Source organism: Macaca fascicularis, chromosome 7 (assembly GCF_037993035.2).
Source record: "Macaca fascicularis isolate 582-1 chromosome 7, T2T-MFA8v1.1".
Lineage (NCBI taxonomy): Eukaryota > Metazoa > Chordata > Mammalia > Primates > Cercopithecidae > Macaca > Macaca fascicularis.
Genome location: NC_088381.1, coordinates 39,062,883 through 39,083,966, shown reverse-complemented (window position 1 = coordinate 39,083,966; position 21,084 = coordinate 39,062,883). Strand labels below are relative to the sequence as shown.

Below are 21,084 nucleotides of genomic sequence, written 5' to 3'. Positions count from 1 at the left end.
AGATTATTATTCTAAATGAAGCAACTCAAGAATGGGAAACCAAACATCATATATTCTCATTCATAAGTGGGAGCTAAGCTACAAAGATGCAAAGGCATAAGAATGATACAGTGGACTTTGGGGACTCGAGGGAAAGGGTGGGAGGGGGTGAGGGATAAAAGACTACAAATTGGGTTCAGCATATACTGCTCAGGTGATTGGTGCACCAAAATCTCAGAAATCACCACTAACGAACTTATTCATGTAACCAAATACTGCCTGTTCCCCCAAAAACCTATGGAAATAAATAAATAAATAAATAAATAAATAAATAAATAAATAAATGGAGGAGAGATGTTCAGGAAGGTTGGAAGGGGCAGAGCCTAGAGTGAGCAGAGGGAGGCTGCATCAGACAGGCAAGGAGGAGGTAGGCACCAGCACCTGTATGATTTCATCTTGCCCTTCCGATTCTGCAGTAACCTGAACACGTCCCCAGTGAAGGATGAGGGCCACAACCCAGGATGCCAAGGTGTCAGGCAACTGTCCTGTGATGCGTTGCTGCAGTTACTGGGCTCCTTGCATCTTAAAGTTAAACAGAGACAAGGCAGCAAGATATGCGGGTAAAAACAAACCAAAATTGTATAAAAAATTTTTAATACTACATAGATAGGGCTATAATAGAAATACAACTTCTACGGGGCATAAACTGGCTGTAGTAAAAAATAAAATCAGAATACATAATTTGTTTAAGAGACAGTATCTCCAAACTATTCGGGTGTATCTATTATGTGCCAGGTATCGCGAATTTGAAGATGGACAGTTCTAGACTTCGAGGAGCTTGTAAGTTAAAGGGGAAAAAAAAAGCGAAGGTATCATTTAATACTGGGTGAGATAACAACTCAAAACGTGAACCCAGGGTGCTCCAGGGATCTAACAGAGACTCAGGGACAATCCAGGAAGGATAAGGACAGGGAGCTTTCGTGAGGAGAGGATGTTAAAATCTGAAGATGGGAAAGAAAGGAAAGGAAAAGTGGGGTAGGGAGCAGGATACTGCAAGAGGAAGCAGCAGGGAGAATTCCTCAGTGGCTCAACTGGCTGAGCCCAGGCAGTCAGAAAGGGAAGGAGGAGGCCGGGGTGGGCATCTGAAGACCAATGACAGCAGCAGGCAATCAGGCACAGTGGCAAGGGATGATACACCTTTTGCAGGAAAAAAAAGAGAGAGAGAGAAAGAGAGACTCTACATCTAAATGCTTTCCTCAACTCATTAGTGCTTGGAAATGTTCGCAATTGTGACTGGAAGGTCAGGTTCCTGCATTCACTTTCTGTTCAGTAAGGCAAGAGAAGGGCAGAGAATTTAGCCACAGGAGTCCCTAAAGGATTTGAGCATAAGGTAAACTCACCTGTAAAATGGCCCCAAGGCAGAGACCCTAAAGAAGGCATCTTAATTATCCCGCATAGGGCCCTCAGCTCCTCTGGCAAAGGCGTTAGCTGTTAAGGAGGGAGCTTGAGGAAATGAAGACACGCCCGCTGAGGAGGGGCCTCTGTGGGGTGTGTTACATTCCTTTGAAAACAGGCCCTTTGCTATAATTTGTGTAATCAGACCAGAGATTGGACTGTAGAACCCTGCTTCCCATTTATTACAATATCACGCTTCTGCCCAGGAAACCCCACCCAAGCTTTTGTTTGGAATTCCTTTCCTTGATTAGGTGCAAGTCCTATTATTCCCGCCACTCAAAATAACACATGGGTTTAATGAAGTTTCAAAGCACAGCCCAGCCAGAAACTTGACTTCCCTGAATGGGACTAGTTCTCTTTCTTCCGTCTTGTCTTGGAATAATGACTTCTTTTCCCTTTCCTTCTGTATAGAGGAAGAATGGGAAGCAGCGACATTCTGTACAAATGGAAAGGCAAATCATTTTTTCTCTCTGGAAAGAGCCACGCAAGCCAGCACCACTTTTCAGGCTGTGTCTGCAGCACCCTCGTTGCCTCCTGGCTCCAGCTGCCTCGGTTGCAGTTCTGCACACTCAGTGAGTGGGAAGGGGTGACACACTGTCCTCAAGTCTCGTCACCTGCAGAGCTGCCCTCCTCTCTGGCAGCCTTCATTATGTAATTCAGGCAGAGTCCAACCCCAAAGAAGGGCTGAGGAGCAGGGCAGGGGCATTGTCCAGACAGGTGAAGACATACTTTAGAATGCCTAGTAATTCTTAACCAAAGACAGGAGAAAAATTTCATATCAAAACATGGGGTATTGGCCAGGCATGATGGCTCACACCTGTAATCCCAGCACTTTGAGAGGCCAAGGTGGGCGGATCACTTGTGGTCAGGAGTTCAAGACCAGCCCGGCCAACATAATGAAACCCCGTCTCTACCAAAAGTACAAAAATTAGCCAGGCATGGTGGCAGGTGCCTGTAATCCCAGCTACTCGGGAGGCTAAGACAGGAGAATCACTTGAACCCAGGAGGCAGAGGTTGCAGTGAGCCGAGATCAGGCCACTGCACTGCAGCCTGGGCAGCAGAGTGTGACTCTGTCTCAAAAAATAAAAAAAAAAGAAAAGAAAAAAAAAAAACACAAATAAACAAACAAAATCACGGAGTATTACAATTGGAAAACAGGATGAATCATTTTATCTAGCAAATACTTAAATAATGTAAGAGATGTGTTTTGTGGTCTGCCCAGCCCAAAAGAGCTGCCTTTGGTCCCCAGGGACCTGCCCTACCTTCCCACTCCCCCAAAGCCATCTGGGTAGGGGTAGAGCCCTGACCCTACGGCAGTTAATCCATTCCCAGGCCAGAGATCTAATACTGGTGTGGTCTTGATCAAATAGGCCAATTCTGGCCAGTGGAATTCTTCCTAGTAACTGAGCCATTCAATTTGGTGGAACTCTACCTCAGTGCTTGGAAGATTACGAAGTCACAAAGATAAGGACAGTCACAGAGGGTTACTGGAAACTGGGAGGTAATCATGACCTTGCAAGTTCATCTAGATAATGATGGCCCCTCTCCCAAAAGAGGGACCAGGTATGTGGGAGCCCAGGAGAGCACCTTCAGTGCCTCAGTCCCCAGTTCTGGTGATTCCCCAAGGCCCTTTGCTTCCAAAAAGCACACAGGAAACTTCCTTGTTTACCAAACTGGTATGAATGGGTTTTCATTGCCACCAAAGAGCCTTGCCTAAAATAAGCACTCAGTATATGTCAGGTGCTATGGCAACAGTGCTATCTCAGAGCTAGTATGGAAGACAAAACCCTCTATTAGATAGTTGCAGAGTAGGAGGCACGGGCACAAAAAAGTGCTAGTGATATAATGCACATGGTCTGGCTAAAGAATAAAGAGCACAGCTCACCGTGAGCCAAACAAAGCTGCTTAGCAGAGACAGGTCTCCAATTTGGCCATGAAGAGTAGGAAGGGTGTAGCTGAACATTGGGGACGATGTTGATAATCCCACCATGAAACAAGGCTTCCTTACCACAATTCCTCTAGGCTCAGTCCATATCCGCTGGCCTCAGTTACTTAGACTGTAGCCCACGCAGAACGGGGAGAGGTTTTCTTGGCAAGCTCTCCCACCTCAATTTTCGGTGATCCTACTAAAATGCAGCAATCCCCAGAAGAGGCTATTTAGAGCTCTCTTAACAACTCGCCTGCACACTGAGAGTCAAGAGGGAAGTCAGGCTGCTGGAGGACTCCTCCCTCTAAATTTCTCCTCTCCTGCCTCCTCAGTGACATCACCAGCTGAAGGGAAAGTGGATGTTCATTCACAGGGGTTTGAAGAGAATCAGGAATGTGGGAGACCAGAACAGGCCACCCCAAAATATGAAGGATTATTGAGCTGAAGACAATTAAGAAGCAGCAGATGCAGGAAAGCTTCTCTGCTCTCCTTGGATCTGCCTAAAAGCAGGACATGTGTTTACAAAGAAGAAAGGTATCCTGCTCCCTCTTTTACCAGGGAGAACAAAGGTTAACCACGGCTGACTGCTTTAGATGCTTCTCACTTCTCTGCCTGGAGATGGTACCAGAGGGAACTATGTGAACAAACTTTGCTAACTAGCTGTTATCTGCAGTTATTTACCTTCCCCCAAGCTGCTGCCCATAGAGAATCAAAATCCTTTTCCTTAGTGTTGTCACTTCTCACTTCTCTAAAAACCTACTGTTCTTTGTTGAAGATGCTATATAAGCTGGAATTCAAAGCCACCTCTCTTTGAGAACTACTCAATCCCTGGGTGTCTTCCATGTATATATGAAATAGACATGTTAATAATTCGGTTTTTCTCTTGTTAAAACTGTCTTTTGTTACAGTGGGTCTGTTCCAACTAAGAATCTATGAAGGTTAAAGAAGAAAATGATTTTTCCTCTTCTACAGAAGTACAACCTGAACATATGTGGTAGGTGTTCAGGGGTAATGGTGGGAGCAGGAATGGAAAACAAAATAAATAAGATACAAGCAGGTCCTTAAGAAGCTCACCATTTACTAGAGGAAATAAGACATGCACACAACTGACCCAAGCACATGCCTACACATTTGAAATCCTATAATACCTATATCAGATGGATGACAAAGTCTTTTTTAAATCCCTCATGCCAGAAAATTTTCCTGGAGAAATGCAATTGAGTTGGGATACAAAATGTTGTTATGTAGACAAGATCAGTATCACCCATACAAACATGATTTAAATTACTAAAATGAATTACAATGACAGCTTTCAAAATTTTTAGCAGCAGTCTTTTCTTCAAATATAATTCCACTCAGAAGTCCAATAAGCAATAGAGATGCGTAAAAGCAGAGCTGCTTTGGCTGAAATAGGCGACCAGGTCAGGAGCTCCACAACCCTGCAGTCCACTGAGGCATCTCTGCAGAACACAGGGCTCCAAGAACCACTGGCTTTAAGCCTTTCATTTAAAGGTACTAGGGCTTATGGCTTTCAGGCACACATACTAATTTGAAATTTACCTAATAAAAGTGTTCCCAGCCGGGCGCAGTGGCTCATGCCTGTAATCCCAGCACTTTGGGAGGCCAAGGCGGGTGGATCACTTGAGGTCAGGAGTTCGAGACCAGCCTGGCCAACATGGCGAAACCCCATCTCTACTAAAAATAAAAAATTAGTTGGGCGTGTGGCAGTTGCCTGTAGTCCCAGCTACTCGGGAGGCTGAGGGAGGAGAATCACTTGAACCAGGGAGGCGGAGGTTGCAGTGAGCCGAGATCACACCACTACACTCCAGCCTGGGCAACAGAGTGAGACTCCGTCTTTAAAAAAAAAAAACAAAAGTGTTCCCAGGTAGTAGAATCCACTAGCAAGACAGAATGGCTGTGACAAGGTTTGAGGTTACATTCTAACCCTTCGGCTTTAACTCTGCCAGACCACTCTTCAGTAACACAGGTAAGGACCCCCGCCATGTAAAAGTGCCAGAGTCCTGCACTATCACATCACACATCTTGTGTGTCATTCTCTTCCTCTTTTATATTTGGTACGTGACATCTCTAAATTCACTGTTTCCATGCGGCCTCCAAAGACCCTCTGGATCTGACAAATAGTCAAGATTTTCTGAATTTCAACCCTACCAATTGGCCCTTAGGGCCCACTTAGGTGGCTCCATCTACTGCTGGAGAACATGACTTCCATACCCCAAGACTCCACCCCAGCCTGGGTCACTGCCACTGGTGAGAACCCTTGATCCCACTCATACCCTCCTTCAAGAAAAATAAGGCCAGCTTGCTCAAAGTGTGTTCCTAGCGTTTCTCAGAGGTTCTGTGTGGTGCAGTGAGTCTTCAGATGTTTTAACATGCTCCTATACATGGGGAATTCCTCAGAGGAGAGACAAATATGAATCTGTTTTTGATTAATCATAAAACATTTTTAATTTCTTGGCACATCTCACATCACTGCCAAATCCTTTGAAAAACAAAAAATGACTTGAATATTTTCCCCAATTATAGTTAATTTGATACTTTCTTATCAAAATGCTTCCTTATAAAGAAAAGTCAGAAATGTATGGAGATGAGAAAACAAATGGTGAGTTACACATAGTGCCCCATTAAAATCAGGAAGAAGACAAGGGTGCCTGCTATTACTAGTCAATATTTTATTTTACCCTCTAACCAATGCAGGCAGAAAAATGAAATAAAATACTAAAAAGAAGGCAGTAGCAGTAAAACTTTCAATATTTGCAAATGGAATGCCTGTCTGTCTAGAGTCTAGTGGATTACAGATGGTCAGATACAGTAACCATTTAGGAAATGGCAATTTTTTAGCTGGACATGGTGGCTCCACCTGTAATCTCAGCACTGTGGGAGGCCACAGCAGGAGCATCTCTTGAGACCAGCCTGGACAACATGGCAAAACTCCATCTCTACCCAAAAAAAGTACAAAAAATTAGCCAGGCATGGTGGTGTGCACCTGTAGTCCCAGCTACCCAGGAAGCTGAAGTTCAAGATCACCCAAGCCCAGAAGGTGGAGGCTGCAAGTGAGCCCTGATCGTGCCACTGCACTCCAGCCTGCATGACAAAGTGAGACCCTGTAAAAGAAAAGAAAAAAAGAGAAGAGAAGAGAAAAAAAAGAAAATGACATTTCAAAAAATTCTACTCATAATAGCAAATAGGAATAGAAAGAAGGGTAGGAGGAGAAAGAAAAAAAAAAAAGAAAAACTCCTAAGAAATAAACCAGCCTACCTACCCATATATATGCCAAAACGAATCTTATTTTAAATTTTACTAAATGACATTAAAGAAAAAAAAAGATACAAATAATGGAGAGAACTACCATTTCCCAGATGAGAAGACTCAGTATTGTAAGACAGCAATTCTTCCTCAGTTTGTAAAATCGATGTAAGTCAATGAGCATCTCAACTCAGAAAACTAATCCTAAAGTCCAACTGGAAGAGAAAAACCTTCAGGATGACCAAAAAAAAAAAAAAAAAAAGTTTAAACAATAAGAATAATGAAAGGAAATATCCTTATAAAATCAAATATACTACAAAGCTACAGTAACAAAAACAGAGTGACAACATTATGAAAATAGACATATTCTATTATCACTAGAACAGGAGAGTACAGAAAGCAAACACATTGATATTTAGGATACAAAAAAAGATATTTAAAACTGGCACAAAAAGAGCAAACTGTTTGACACATTATATTGGGAAAAGTAAATATCCACATACAAATTAAGTTGCAGTTCTACTACTATCATACACAAAAACAAATCCTAGGTAGATTAGAGAGATAAATATTTTAAAAACTACCAGAAAAAGAGACAAAGAATATCAAGTATATTTACAAAACGCAGAAGACAGAAAGAAAAGTTCACAGGTATGGCAAACACCACAGTTAAAAACTATATTTTGTAAACAAAGTTCAAAGACAGCAAGAAAGTGGTAATTTACAACGGATTTTCTGAGGAGGAATACAACCTGATCTATTACTTTTACTCTAAAGCTTTCAATAATGTTTAAATCTTTCAGAGCAAGCAAGAATTCAAACATTCATGCTATAAATAAAAATATTTTTCACAACAAAATGTAAATATAAAGGAACATTTCAACTGACTCTTTTCATAAATATTCACAAATCAAAAATCAGTAAAGTAAAAAAAAAAGTGTGCTTGCTATTTTTTAGGAATAAAATTAAGAAAGGAACATGAACAACTATCTGAAATATTTTCCTTTAAACATTCTACTAAGGACCTCTTCCATAGATGTTCTGGAAGAAAAGCTTCGCACTTCAAAGGGTATACCTATAGGATTTAGATGATTATCTGAATGCCTGCACTAGTAAGCAAACAAACAATCACTCCAAGAGTAAACTAAGAATATCACAGGGAAGAAATCTAATTCCTAACTGGTGGGAAGGGTGTTTGGTTTTTTTTGTTTTGTTTTGTTTTTTCTAAATAGAATTTATAAACTTCAAAATTTCTGGGTATTTTTCATAGCAAATCAAGTATACGTGTATTTTCTAAATCTACATCTCTGCCAAACCCCTAAGTTTTCTCCATACCTGCTAGGAAAACTCCTGGCATCTTGGTAGAATGCTGAATTTGGGACGGAGCTGCAAAGTTATCATGCAAGTTGTACTCTCTCACTGGAAAATAGAATCCTATGGCTCTTAACAATACTCAACGCCTGTATCCTTGTTAGGTGAAACTGAGGCCTGGGTATTGGGTCGCTTATCCCCTTAGCTCAGTCAGTAGCATTCTCCAGCTTTTTCCATTTGTTCCAGAAAATAGTTCTTACTGACCTTGGTAAAAGCATATCTTTTATTTTATTTTTTTCTAAGCAGTAAACAGGTAATCCTAAAGCTTTACAATTTCTCTGTCCCATCATCCTAGAAAGGACTTACCTGACTTATTTCAAAGTCCTACAATTTTCCTGAGTTTTTCTGTCAGTGAAAACTATGAACATTTTTTCAGTAGTGTTTTTTTTTCTAAGTCATCTTAAGTTAAAACTACACCTTTCTGGTATAAATAGAGCTTAAAACTCAACCAAAATTCTTGTCTGGTATCAAAAGCTGGTACAAGATCTCACTTCCTCATACTAGATCAAGGAAATCTTTATCTACAGAAATTCTATTCATACTGTTAAATAGTCCCTAAGTTCCCTGAAATACATGAATGAGCATCAAGCTACCGTTAATATCCTCTGTTCTCCTGCCGCAGTGACGGGGGCAGGAGTTAGAGAATCACTTTAACACTAAAGTGTTTTCCTCACATTGTACTCATTCCACAAACATCTGTTGTAATAATTTAGATTAAGCATCTTGGTTGATCCTAATGTTTACCCAATTGCATCCAGTCATTAACTACTTACCTACCTGAAAATTGAGTTCTTGAAATCCTCTGTCAAGTCTAGTGAAAGAAAATAATAAAACTGCAAGACTGAATCTGTGTTATATTCTGTAGCTCTAGTTACTGGTAAAAAAAAAAAAAAAAAAAAAAAAAAAAAAAATTTAGATTAAAAGATATGCATCCCAAGCTAAGTGCGCAGCATAAAAAGTAAATCACAGCTATTAAACAGAAGCATCATTATGTAATTTCTCTTGACAAGTTAAGCATTTTAATAAGTATTTTATAAATAATAAGGAAGCATTTTTCCACCTAAATTATATGCAATAACAAAGCATAATGCTAAGGGCACATAATAGGCAAAAATTCTGTCCCTTCTGTATTAAATTACGGGTATTTAATATAGATGCATTTATTTTAAAAATTCATTTATTTTTATGTGCATTTTCTGAAAAGGCCTGAAAATGACATGCACCAAATTCTTAACACTCATGAGGAAAAGTGGGAAAAAGTAAAAAGGGGAAAGGATTTTAAGTTGTATTTTAAATATATCTGTGTAATATGAATTTTCTCTAACATGAATCAATTTTGCCTTATTTTATTTATTTATTTATTTACTTTTTGAGACGCAGTCTCGCTCTGTCGCCCAGGCTGGAGTCCAGTGGCGTAATCTCGGTTCACTACAACCTCCGCCTCCCGGGTTCAAGTGATTCTCCTGCCTCAGGCTCCCAAGTAGCTGGGATTACAGGCGCCCGGCCACCATGCCTAGCTAATTTTTAGCTAATTTTTAGTAGAGACTGGGTTTCACCAGGTTAGCCAGGTTGGTCTCGAACTCCTGACCCTCAGGTGATCCATCTGCCTCGGCCTCCCAAAGTGCTGGGATTACAGGAGTGAGCCACCATGCCCAGCCGCCATTATTTTTAAATAATATGAAAAATGCAAAACAATGCCAGCCAGCAAAGATATACTGAAGCTGGCATTGTAAATCAGTGCAACCTTTTTCATAACGTATGTGGGAGCTTTAAAGATATCCTTTGACTCAGCAATTATAAGTTTTTATAATGTGGATTTATTATTTTTTAGAAAGAAAAGTGATCTTGTTTAATCACATATCACATGAGATCCCTAAAATGCAAGCTTTTGACATACAGGGTAGAAAACTAAACATATATTCAATTCTCATTATTTGCAGTAGTTATGCTCTATGAAGTCTCTATGAACATTGAATTAGCAAATACTGAACCTCTGCTCCTAGGGGAAATACAGGGTTATGTTCCTACAAGCCTCTGATCACAAAATTTTTGTCAGCCAATCGATACATAATATTGCTTTATGTGTGTTTCTATTTAAAGAGCCTTCTTTAATATATTGTCAATTCACAAACATTTAACCCAGCCAACAGCACTGTAACTCATGTATGAATGAAGCTTATCTAACATACATATTTTCCCCCTAAGGCATATCACAGCCTTCTGGAGCTTAAGAACACCAGGCAACACTTCAGCACTGCACTAGGGGCTCGTTTTAAACAGCAAAATCACCAACAAAAAGTATAAAAATGCAAAAACATGGCATTAAATAGACCACAAAAAGGACATCTGTGTACAGTATGAGAGCTAAAAGAAGAGGGCGCAGTGTCTTCTTGTGTGATCTCAGCTAGGAATGTGCACAGTGCTCAACTCAAATTTTTCATGCTTCATAAGTCAATGAATGACAGCAAAAGTGCCTGAAACATGGATTTGCAGGTTACAAATAAATCTCACTAAGTAGGCAAATGGACAAATATGGAATCCGTGAATAATGGGAATCAACTGTATGTATTTAATAGTCAAAAAAATTTCTCAAAAGACAGATTAACAACAGAATAAAAATACAGCCCATAAAAGGCTTTCTTGTCTCTGCTAACTCAGTGATTATCAACCAGGGGTTACTTTGTTCCCTAGGGGACATTTGATAATGTCTAGAGACATATGTTGATTGTCAAAACCGGGTCTAGCAGGTAGCAACCAGGATGCTGCAAAATATCCAGCAATGACCAAGACAGCCCACGACAACAAAGAAGTACCTGACAGAAAGCGAATAGTGTCAAGATTAAGAAATCCTAGGCTAACTGACCAATAAAGTCAATGTTTTGTCTTTAAGTGTGTCTTCTTGTACCTTCTATCAACCCACACTCTAAAGCCTAAAACAATAAATAACTTTAATGTCAAGGATGAAGCAGCTGTCATACTTTACTGCTAAGTGGCCTCTTGTTCTTAAACTTAACTAATGAATTCAATGCAATGTAAAACACAAAGCAGTTAAAAGCTATATTGAAATGTGTGACTTTTTGAGTCATTTCCACTGAGCTTGTAATGGTAGCTGGGTAATAATACTGTAAAACATACAACCAGTCAGAAATCTAGGTGGTGTTTTTGAGATGGAATCTTGCTCTGAAGCCCAGGTGCAACGGTGTAGTCTCAGCCCACTGTAACCTCCATCTCCCAGGTTCAAGTGATTCTCCTGACTCAGCCTCCCATAGCTGGGATTACAGGAGCCTGCCACCATGCCTGGCTAATTTTTTTTTTTTTTTTTTTTTTTTTGTATTTTTAGTAGAGATGGGCTTTCACTATGTTGGCCAGGCTGGTCTCAAACTCCTGACCCCATGATCTGCCTGCCTCAGCCTCCCAATGTGCTGAGATTACAGGCGTGAGCCACCACGCACTGCCTAAACTCTAGTTCTTAACACCAGCTAAGTAAAAACCATCCTTGCACAGGAATTAAGAAGTACAGTCTACAGCTGGGGTCCCTAATTCCCAGGCCATGGACCGGTACCAGTCTGTGCCCTGTTAGGAACCAGGCCACACAGTACGAGGTGAGCAGAGGGCAAGCAAGCGAAGCTCCATCTATATTTACAATTGCTCCCCATCACTCACATCACCACCTGAGATCCGCCTCCTATCAGAGAGGCGGCAGCATTAGATTCTCATAGGATTGCAAAACCTATTGTGAACCGTGCACGCGAAGGACCTAGGTTGTGCGCTCCTTATGAGAATCGAATGCCTGATGATCTCTCACTGTCTCCCATCAACCCCAGATGGGACTGTCTAGTTGCAGGAAAACAAGCTCAGGGCTCCCACTGATTCTACATTATGGTGAATTGTGTAATTATTTCATTATATATTGCAATGTAATAATAATAGAAATAAAGTACACATAAAGGTAATGTGCTTGAATCACCCTGAAACCATTCCTGCAGCCCCTAGTCCATGAAAATATTGTCTTCCACAAAACCAAAAAGGTTGGGGACCTCTAGTCTACAGTACACCATCCATGAGATGGGGAACTCCAAGCAGTCTGCAGAATAAATCAAGAACAGTTTGAGAAGGTTCTCGTGGTTACCTGTCTAAGGGAAGAAATTAAAATGTCCTGCAAAGTCTTAATGATTCTATGAAAAGAGGCCCAATTTAAGTGACCCCCAAATATCCTTAACTGCATAAATACTGCACACCCCCTTTAATGCACCACCCATGTGGATTCAGTATTATTCTGAACACTGAAAAATATTCAGTATTCTGAATATTTATTCTGTCTTGAATCGATCATAGTTTTAAATAATGAATCAAGCAATTTGTAGAGTGGCCTCCAAAGTTACTCAAGAGCATTCCAAAATCACTGAGCTAACATAACAAAGATAAATAATTTCCAACTGGGAGGCAGACTTGCAGACTAAGAATCGCACTTGAAGTTTGGAACCTGAATTCTCGGCTGCATGAGTTTAGAGCCAAGTCATTATTTCGAGAGGTTTTTCCCCCCTGTAAATATGTTTTAGCTCAACTCTGCAAAAATAAACCTAAGCTATTATTTCCTGTTCTAAGTATGTTCTGTTGGACATTACATACTCTGCTGGCTGATGCCTTTAACTTTCTACAGATCCTGTTGACCACTCAGACCTGGAAGCTCTCTTCCATCCTTCCTTAACCACTCTGGCCACTCTCTCCAGACTCCTGCTCTTCCCCTGCCCCAGACTACATTTGAAGCCTCATCCCTCAAACCCTCCCAGCCCCATACCTGAATTCTTACCCCAGGCTGGTACTCCTTGGACCACCATCATCAGAACCAGCTAGAAAAGTGTAGATTAAAGTGTGTTGCCCAGACCACATTCCCAGTCGATTCATCAGAATCTCAGGTGGCAGGCTTGGGAATCTGCATTTCCACTCCACCTCCCAGCTATTTAAGAACTATAGCCTTAGCCATAAAACAACACCTGCGGCTTCCTGGAAATGACATCATTGTGGCCTTGATTCATTTTTCATATTTCCCACTGCTCCAAACATCTGCCCCCTGCCCTATCCAATTCTCTAAGCCCATTTTAAACATCATTTCAACTAAACAATGTTATCAGCCGACACCTTTCGTTGAGAGAAACTGCTCTTCTCTAAACTTACACAGCACACTACATACAGTATATACCACATAAATTCAAAATTGTAGATCTGTCAAATTGCCCAACCAGACTGGAGCTCTTGAGTAGGGACCACACACCATACCTGGATTCGCCTGTAGTGGCCAGCAGAGTTCTTGGCACATAGCAGGAACTCACTGGATGGATGGGTGGGTGGATGGGTGGGTGGATGGGTGGGTGGGTGGATGGATGGGTGGATGGGTGGGTAGGAGGGTGGATGGGTGGGAGGGTGGATGGATGGGTGGGTGGATGGGTGGGAGGGTGGATGGGTGGATGGGTGGGTGGTTGGGTGGCTGGGTGGGTGGGTGGATGGATGGCATGCATGTGTGGCGGGCCTCTGAGTGGCACTATTAAACTTCAGTGGCCAGGGTGGTGGCTCACACCTGTAATCCCAACACTTTGGGAGACTGAGGTGGGAGGACTGCTTGCGTCCAGGTATTAGAAACCAGCCTGGACATCATTGTGAGACCCTGCCTCAATTAAAATAATAGTAATAAATAAACTTCAGCAATCCCACATGATTTGTGATTAGTGTTAATGTGAACAAATGGAAGACTAAATGGAATAACCAAACAGAAGAATCTTAAGTAACTGGGGTATGGCTCTCAGGGAGCCCTACAGGAAGAAGGAAAGGTCTCCCTCCAAAGCCATTCATGTTTTACACTCCGTAGGGTCTCAATAAAAGGCAGCTAACTGACTGTACACGTACAGTCCTAGTAAACAGCTAAAGCAGATGAGGATAAGAAAGCAAACTAGCTACCAAAGAACTTTTCTGGGCATATGCAGCTATAGTTAAGACCAGTGGCAAACCTTTACACACTCCTATCAAGGAGCAAGACAGATACAGTAACAACCCCAAGAGGATCTACCTATAGAATAGAGTCTTGGATTCCTCAAGAGTATTTAGCCTAGATTCAAATCCACCCATAATTTTTATCCTTGAGTTGACCTTATTTTTGTTGTAAATCCACCCTCTATCCTGCCATTCCTTTCTGCCTGGATAGGTTTTCCTTTGGGAAATCACTATGTAGCAGCCACAGGATCTGGCCCCAAACTTAGCTCCAGAGGTTGATGTTTACCAGCATAACCTTATCAGCACAATTTCAACCGTATTCTCATCAGCTGTGGGATGAACAGAAACCCAGTTCTAAGCACATGGCATTTCCCCTGGCCGCCATGTTAGTTAGGAGGAATAAATGTCAGGTCTTTGGTTTGATGGTTATGGGTGTGAATAAAGAACCAGGGAACCCTGGCTACTGCTAGCTGCCTTCTGGTGAGCACCAGGAAATCTAGGCCTAGGAAGGCACACCTAGAGAACCCTGTGTGCAACTTGAAAAGTAGGTCTTTTTTTATTGAGCCAATGCATTGTCTTTATTGTTTAAGCCAATTTGGGGTTTCTGTCATCCAAAGCATTATGATATCTACCCCACTCCTACTTTTCCATCCAATTTTACCTGATTCTCCTAGCACATACATAAACCCACTTTGTAAGACTCTGTAACTGTCCCCAACATACCCCATCCACTCCTAGCTCCTCATTTGTGTCTCATTCCCCTGCCTGAAATGTTCCTCCCTTGCTCTCTCCATTTTTGAAAACCTGCCTGGTCTTCCAGACTCAGGCTGGAGTCCTAATCCCTCCTAGGGCAGACATCCAGGCCCATAATTTTCTTGTCTCATTATCGATACTAGTTGTCATCTATGTCCTATTTTATACTTTTAAGTATCTTTCCACAAGCATAGTCTTGAGCTGGAACGAAGCTTCGTATGTTTCCAACCCCCTGCAAATGGCCCCTGGAAGAATATCTTGTGATAAATGGGAAACCAATAACTCCTGTATAGGCACATGCAAAATACGATTTAGACCTCCTGATCACTGCCAGTCACTCCTTCTCAATTCACAGAGCAATGTAGAGGATAGAAAGCAATTTCAGAGGTAACATATTCCAACATCACACAGTTGGCCACGGCCCTGTCACACTTCACAACCAGACTGGCAGTAACAGCTGGATGGGGATCAGAAATTTATCAGGCTACTTTCCATTTGCAGATTGCTGAAGTCCTTCCAACGAAGATGCAAGACTAACTCCTGTGTTCTAAAAAGTAAACATCCACACCTTTCAAACATCTACATAAAATCATCTGGGGGCAACACCAGAATGGAAAACATGAAAAAACACAACCCAAGGCATCTATCCAACAACAGGCTCCAGCCATCTTCAAAATCTTGTATATCCCTTTTCATAGCTGTAGCTCCAGATCCCTTTGGAGCACTCTGGGGGGTACATCTGTGAGATTTAAATGAGGAACATGAATAAACAGAGGTTGGGATTTACCAGTTATTGAGCCAATGCATTGTCTTTATTGTTTAAGCCAATTTGGGGTTTCCGTCATCCAAAGCATTATGATGTCTATCCCACTCCTACTTTTCCATCCAATTTGACCTGATTCTCCTAGCCCATACATAAACCCACTTTGTCTTTATTGTTTAAGCCAATTTGGGGTTTCTGTCATCCAAAGCATCACAGAGACGATCAGGAGATCATGAGTAAGTTGGGGGGTCATGCAGGACCCAGTACTATGTCCACTGAAGATGACAAAATGTGTGTGTGTGTTCAGATACAAGCCACAAAGATGTCAGTGCAGCCACCGGATTGATACTACCCTAGCCAGTCTAATCCTTCTGCATGTGTGGCATGACACGTCCCTTATCTGCACAAGGATTTTGACATCCCAGTTGGAGTCAATATTAACAGTATCTGAACATATTTTTTCAACAAATTAGTGAAATGAAAGGGCTGACAAAATTTAAAATATCACTATGAGTGATCTACAGAATAAAGCAGGTATCTTTACAAATACATACTTACCTATAATAATTGGGAGCTTATTAACAGTTAATCCTCCCTTCATAAGGAATAGCAGTTTCTTTGGTAAACAGCCAGATTCAGCGTTGCCATACTGCCTCTTTATCCCCTTTCCTCCCCGATTAACACTGGTCTTTTCCTAGTTCCTAGTTTCTCAAGAGGTCCACAGACTATCAGCAAGGGCTTGTAAACAAACTGCAGTATTACGGACCGGGGGCCTGGCGACGGAAATGCTGCATGCCTCGTCATGGCCTCTGCATATCACATTACTACCAGGAGATTCATTCTCCTCGTAGCTCTAGTCTGTAAGTGCTTTCAAGGTTGAGCTTTATTGTGAGCCATGTGGCTGCGAGAGGTAGTTCTCAAAGCTTCCCCTGCTCTAAACGACTCTGCCTTGGCTGTATGGCCACTGACCAAACTGGTTTTGCCTTTCCATCCATACTGGCCATGGTGCCAAGACAGCCTCGTAAGCTACTCACACTCTCACTGGCTCTGTGCTAAGAGTGGCTCTCTATCCTGTCCTTGCAACTGGATAGAAAAAAACAAACCTTCAGACAACATGCTCCCAGGAAGACTATTTGCTGAGAAGCCAGTCCAGAACACTTCCCAGCTTTCTGGTTCACCTTTCCAGAACATCTTAGTACTTCACAACTGTGGGGCAAGAAATGAAATACCAAAATGAACACAGTACAAGCAGAAAGCTGAATCCAAATAGTTGCTGTTCAATTAGAGAAAAAGCAAACCAAACACCAATCACAGTATCTTTATCAGCACTTTTTTTTTTTTTTTTTTTTTTTGGAGACAGAGTCTCGCTTAGTCGCCCAGGCTGGAGTGCAATGGCGCGATCTCGGCTCACTGCAAGCTCCGCCTCCCGGGTTCACGCCATTCTCCTGCCTCAGCCTCCCGAGTAGCTGGGACTACAGGCGCCCGCCGCCTCGCCCGGCTAATTTTTTGCATTTTTAGTAGAGACGGGGTTTCACCGTGTTAGCCAGGATGGTCTCGATCTCCTGACCTCGTGATCCGCCCGCCTCGGCCTCCCAAAGTGCTGGGATTACAGGCGTGAGCCACCGCGCCCGGCAGCACTTTTCAATCCACTCCAAGAACCCAACACAGATAAAGATTAGCCGTGCCCCAGCTCACTTGTCTGGCGGCTTCTTAAAGGAAAATCTCCAGCAAGAATTGATTTCATCAAAGCCAAGTGGTTTGCAGCAACTCCTTCTGTCAACAACAGGTCAAGAAAAAGCCCCCGTCAAAGGTAGTGAAGACGGAAATCAGGGCCGACCTCCCTCTCCACGCTGCACCAGGCAGGCCAGTCTCACTGTGTCAAAGCAGAGGACTTGTTCTTCCCCCAAGGATCAGAAACAGCTGCTCCCACTTCATCAAGTTTCCAGGATTCCAGAATGTTCCAGCCCCACCTCATGTCCTGAATGTCTGGCTCTACTGCTTCATAGAACCAGCAGAGCACAGAAAGGAAATCCAGTCCAAAGACCTGGAACGCTGAGGCGTTGCCAAGTCCTCTTCTGGCGCTCTCTCCCAAGCATGGTGAAAGAACTGACAGCATCAGTCTAGGACACAAACACTCCCAACTTTGGTTTGATATTCCGGATATCCATTCGACAAATATTCATTGAGTGCCCAGTCAGAATAAGGCCCTGCCACTACACTCCAGCCATGCTGGGCTCGAGTTCTGAGTTCTGAGAGTACCAAATTTCACCAATGCACACAGAGCAATGTGGATTTCAGGCCGCTGTCCAAGAACAGGGAACAATTGTTCACTATTGATTCACTTGGGCCTAAAAAGGATATGCAAATTTGCAGGAGATTTGCAGCTCTGCTATCCCTGGAACCCTGCCACAAAACCCAGGAAAGAACACAGTGCGACACAGTGAGACACACACACAAAGAGAGAAAGAGGGAAAGAGAGTTAGATTCAAGAGACACTATGCAAATGCAAGGCTAAAAAGATGCTGCTTCTCTAGAAATGTTTCCTAGCCTGATAACCCGCCTTTTCCCCACCATTTTTCTCTTTCCCTCTTTCCTCTTCCACAGACGAATGTGGACTTCTTGTGTTGTTTCAGTGCCTTAATTGTTATGGCAACAAGAAATCTTTGGAAGAGTTAAGAAACGTACTGTTCTTCACTCCCCAATTTTTCTATACACACCAGTCAATAAAAGAAAAAGCATAACATAGAACACCACCCCTGAGGTCATCCCCAAATCTCCACTTAGCACAAGACCAGGGTTATTAACACAATCACTGGGTTGCCACTAGCACTGATAAGGAAAAAAAAAAAAGAAAGAATAAAGTTAGTGAATCCTGACACCATTTCTTACTTCCATTAGAATCTGCCATTCTAGGAATGGAAGGAAACTTCAGGCTGTGATTTTAAAAAAAAAAAAAAAAAAAAGATTTTTCTCTTAAAAGGGTAGATGATGAGAGAGTTGAGGGAGGAAAGAGAAAATGTAGGATGGCTCAGTGGCAGATAAGCTACAAACGGTGCTCCAGGAAATGAAAACTATTCCAAAGTACACCTCAATTTAGAACCTTTACAAGACTCTGGAATCTGTTTTTTCAGGAAAGCAGGATCCTTCCTTGTCCACACGGTGCTGGTTTTTCTTCCAGGTGTCTGTGGAGACAAGTCATTCCAGGAATCCATGAGCAACCCACACCTCCTTTTCCAGTTACCACCACTTATAATCTTTTGGAAAAGTCCCACAGAAAGATGGCTAAGGAAGCAGATGCCCCACAGGAGGCAGAGACCATGAGTGCTGGGGAGCCCAGAGGAAGAGGCACTACAAGTTTGGGGGGCCAGGGGAGACTAGCGAAGAGGCACTGAACTGGGCTTGGACCACGCAGAACTGACCTATTACAGGGAAGAACCTTCTACAATATTTTTTAAAAGGTCTGGAGAAATAAGAAACATCATTTTTAAGGAATCTGAAATTTGGATTAACACGAAGAGCAGGTTCAAATGGAGATTAACCACTCTAAGAACACAAATGATTATTATACAAAGCGTGATCGCTAACTTATCTTACGGCTCTCTCAGAGGTCAGGACCCTTCATTAACTCTGAGGACATCAGAGTCTGTCAAGGCCAGAATGGACCTCATGGGCGACACTACCCTCCACGCCAGACCCAGCCTCTGAATAGCCCAAGGCCCTATCCTGGGTTTTCAGCTTACTATTACAGTCCTCCCTGGAGATACTCTCATGGTTCCCCATTGTAGCCTGAACACAGTTTAACATTATATATTTGTGTGATTATTTCATTCATTAACTATTTGCCAAGACCCTACAAAGGGCCAGGCATGTATTAGAGCTCCTTTTTTTTTTTTTTTTTTTTTTTTTTTTTTGAGACAGAGTCTGGCTCTGCTACCAGGCTGCAGTGCAGTGGCTTGATCTTGGCTCACTGCAATCTCCGTCTCCTGGCTTCAAGCAATTCTCCTGCCTCAGCCTCCCAAGTAGGTGGGACTACTGGCACACGCCACCACACCCAGCTAATTTTTGTATTTTTAGTAGAGACAGGGTTTCACCATGTTGGCTAGGATGGTCTCCATCTCTTGACATTATGATCCGTCCACCTCAGCCTCCCAAAGTGCTAGGATTAGAGGTGTGAGCCAGTGCATCCAGCCTAGAGCTCCATCTTACATCTGTCTCATCATTTTTCATTCCTGCCTCTTCTACTAGTCAATAAGCCCTATAAGGACAGAGGCCGTGTCCACATTGCATATAATTATATCTCCAACCCCTGACCTAGAGCTTGGCATAGTAGGTACTCAGTAAATATATGCTGAATTAATGAAGTCCAACCTCCTTGTTTTAGAGTTGAGAATATAGAGCTTCTGAACAATCTGATGATGTGGGCAACCGCTAGAGAGTGACTTAAGACCCAAGGCTTCCTGAGGAATGGCACCAACAGTGAAGGTATTAAACACTGCTTTAGGGAAAATTAAAAGGCTCTGGAGCTAAACAGAGAGCACTACATGCCCATCCTAGCCCTGTCCCTGTAGTGGCTATCTGTGAACGGCTTCCCCAGCACTCATTTCCTCCTAGCAAACAATCTCTCCTTGATTATACTCCTGAAGGTGACACATGTCCTAGGTCCCATATCCTAGGTCAAGCTAAGTCATCGTGGCCAGTCCATTTCTCTGGCCACAGTGACTGGTTTAAGGCAAACACATGACTTCAGTCAATCTAGTCTTAGTGAATTTCATGACTTCTGCTTGTAATCCTGGGTCAAAGTTGCTGGCTCTTCCATGGTTGATGTGGCATTCATTCATAAGGCCTGAATCTTCTGAGGCTGTTTTTGTCACCATGAGTGAAGACAGCATGATGGTGAGGCCCACATACATAGGAAGGCAGAACCAAGACAGTCCTAGGACAAGGGAACAGATCCCTAATACCAACACGAATCCCTGGATCGAACCATACCTGAAACACACCCCATGGTTGGACTTCTCAGTCACAAAAACCAGTAAATTATCTTCGTTATTTGAATCAGTCTGGGGTAGGTCTTCTTTTACTTGCAACCGAAAGGATCCTAGTATATACAGTATTTTCCCATTATCTGCAGTTTCAGTTGCCTGCAGTCAATTTGTGGTCTGAAAATACTAAATGGAACGTAACCCCCTCAAATAAGGGGACACTACTGTATTAAGCATATGATTTTGAAAAAGTAAAAATGAAGATAACATTTACTTCAAAAGGATATCTTACAGATCAACAAGGGACAAGAAAGGGCCCAGCATAATGTCTGGCACTTAACAAGTCCTAAATAAATACTCTTTGCATCTTATGAAAGGATTCGCTAAGGGTTCCTTTAAATAATCTTTTCATCTAGTATATTAAAATATCTGTTCACAAATAATCCACAATATAGCAAAGCAGCCAGAGTAGCCAGAAATAAATACATAAAAAGGCTGACAGTCACTGATCGCCAAGGCTCCATCCAAAATGAAAACAAACATCTTGAAGTTACAATAAATGTCTACGTAGTAACATCTATCGGCTCACAGATTCACAGACTTTA

General features: G+C 42.3%; 1 protein-coding gene across 23 annotated transcripts in view; it reads right to left on the bottom strand.

Annotated features, from left to right (window-relative positions):
- TLN2 (talin 2) overlaps nucleotides 1-21,084 on the bottom strand; it is a 457,700-nt gene that overhangs the window by 281,089 nt on the left and 155,527 nt on the right. For 3 of the 23 annotated variants that reach the window (XM_045395573.2, XM_073995953.1, XM_015452905.3), the window contains exon 1: nucleotides 1,380-1,456. The exons of 19 other annotated variants lie outside the window; for them this stretch is intronic. The gene's annotated coding sequence lies outside the window, so the exon portion shown is untranslated. Of the gene's footprint in view, nucleotides 1-1,379; nucleotides 1,457-17,192; nucleotides 17,758-21,084 lie in introns of those variants that run through there. One more of the 23 variants, XM_045395570.2, reaches the window with a different exon arrangement.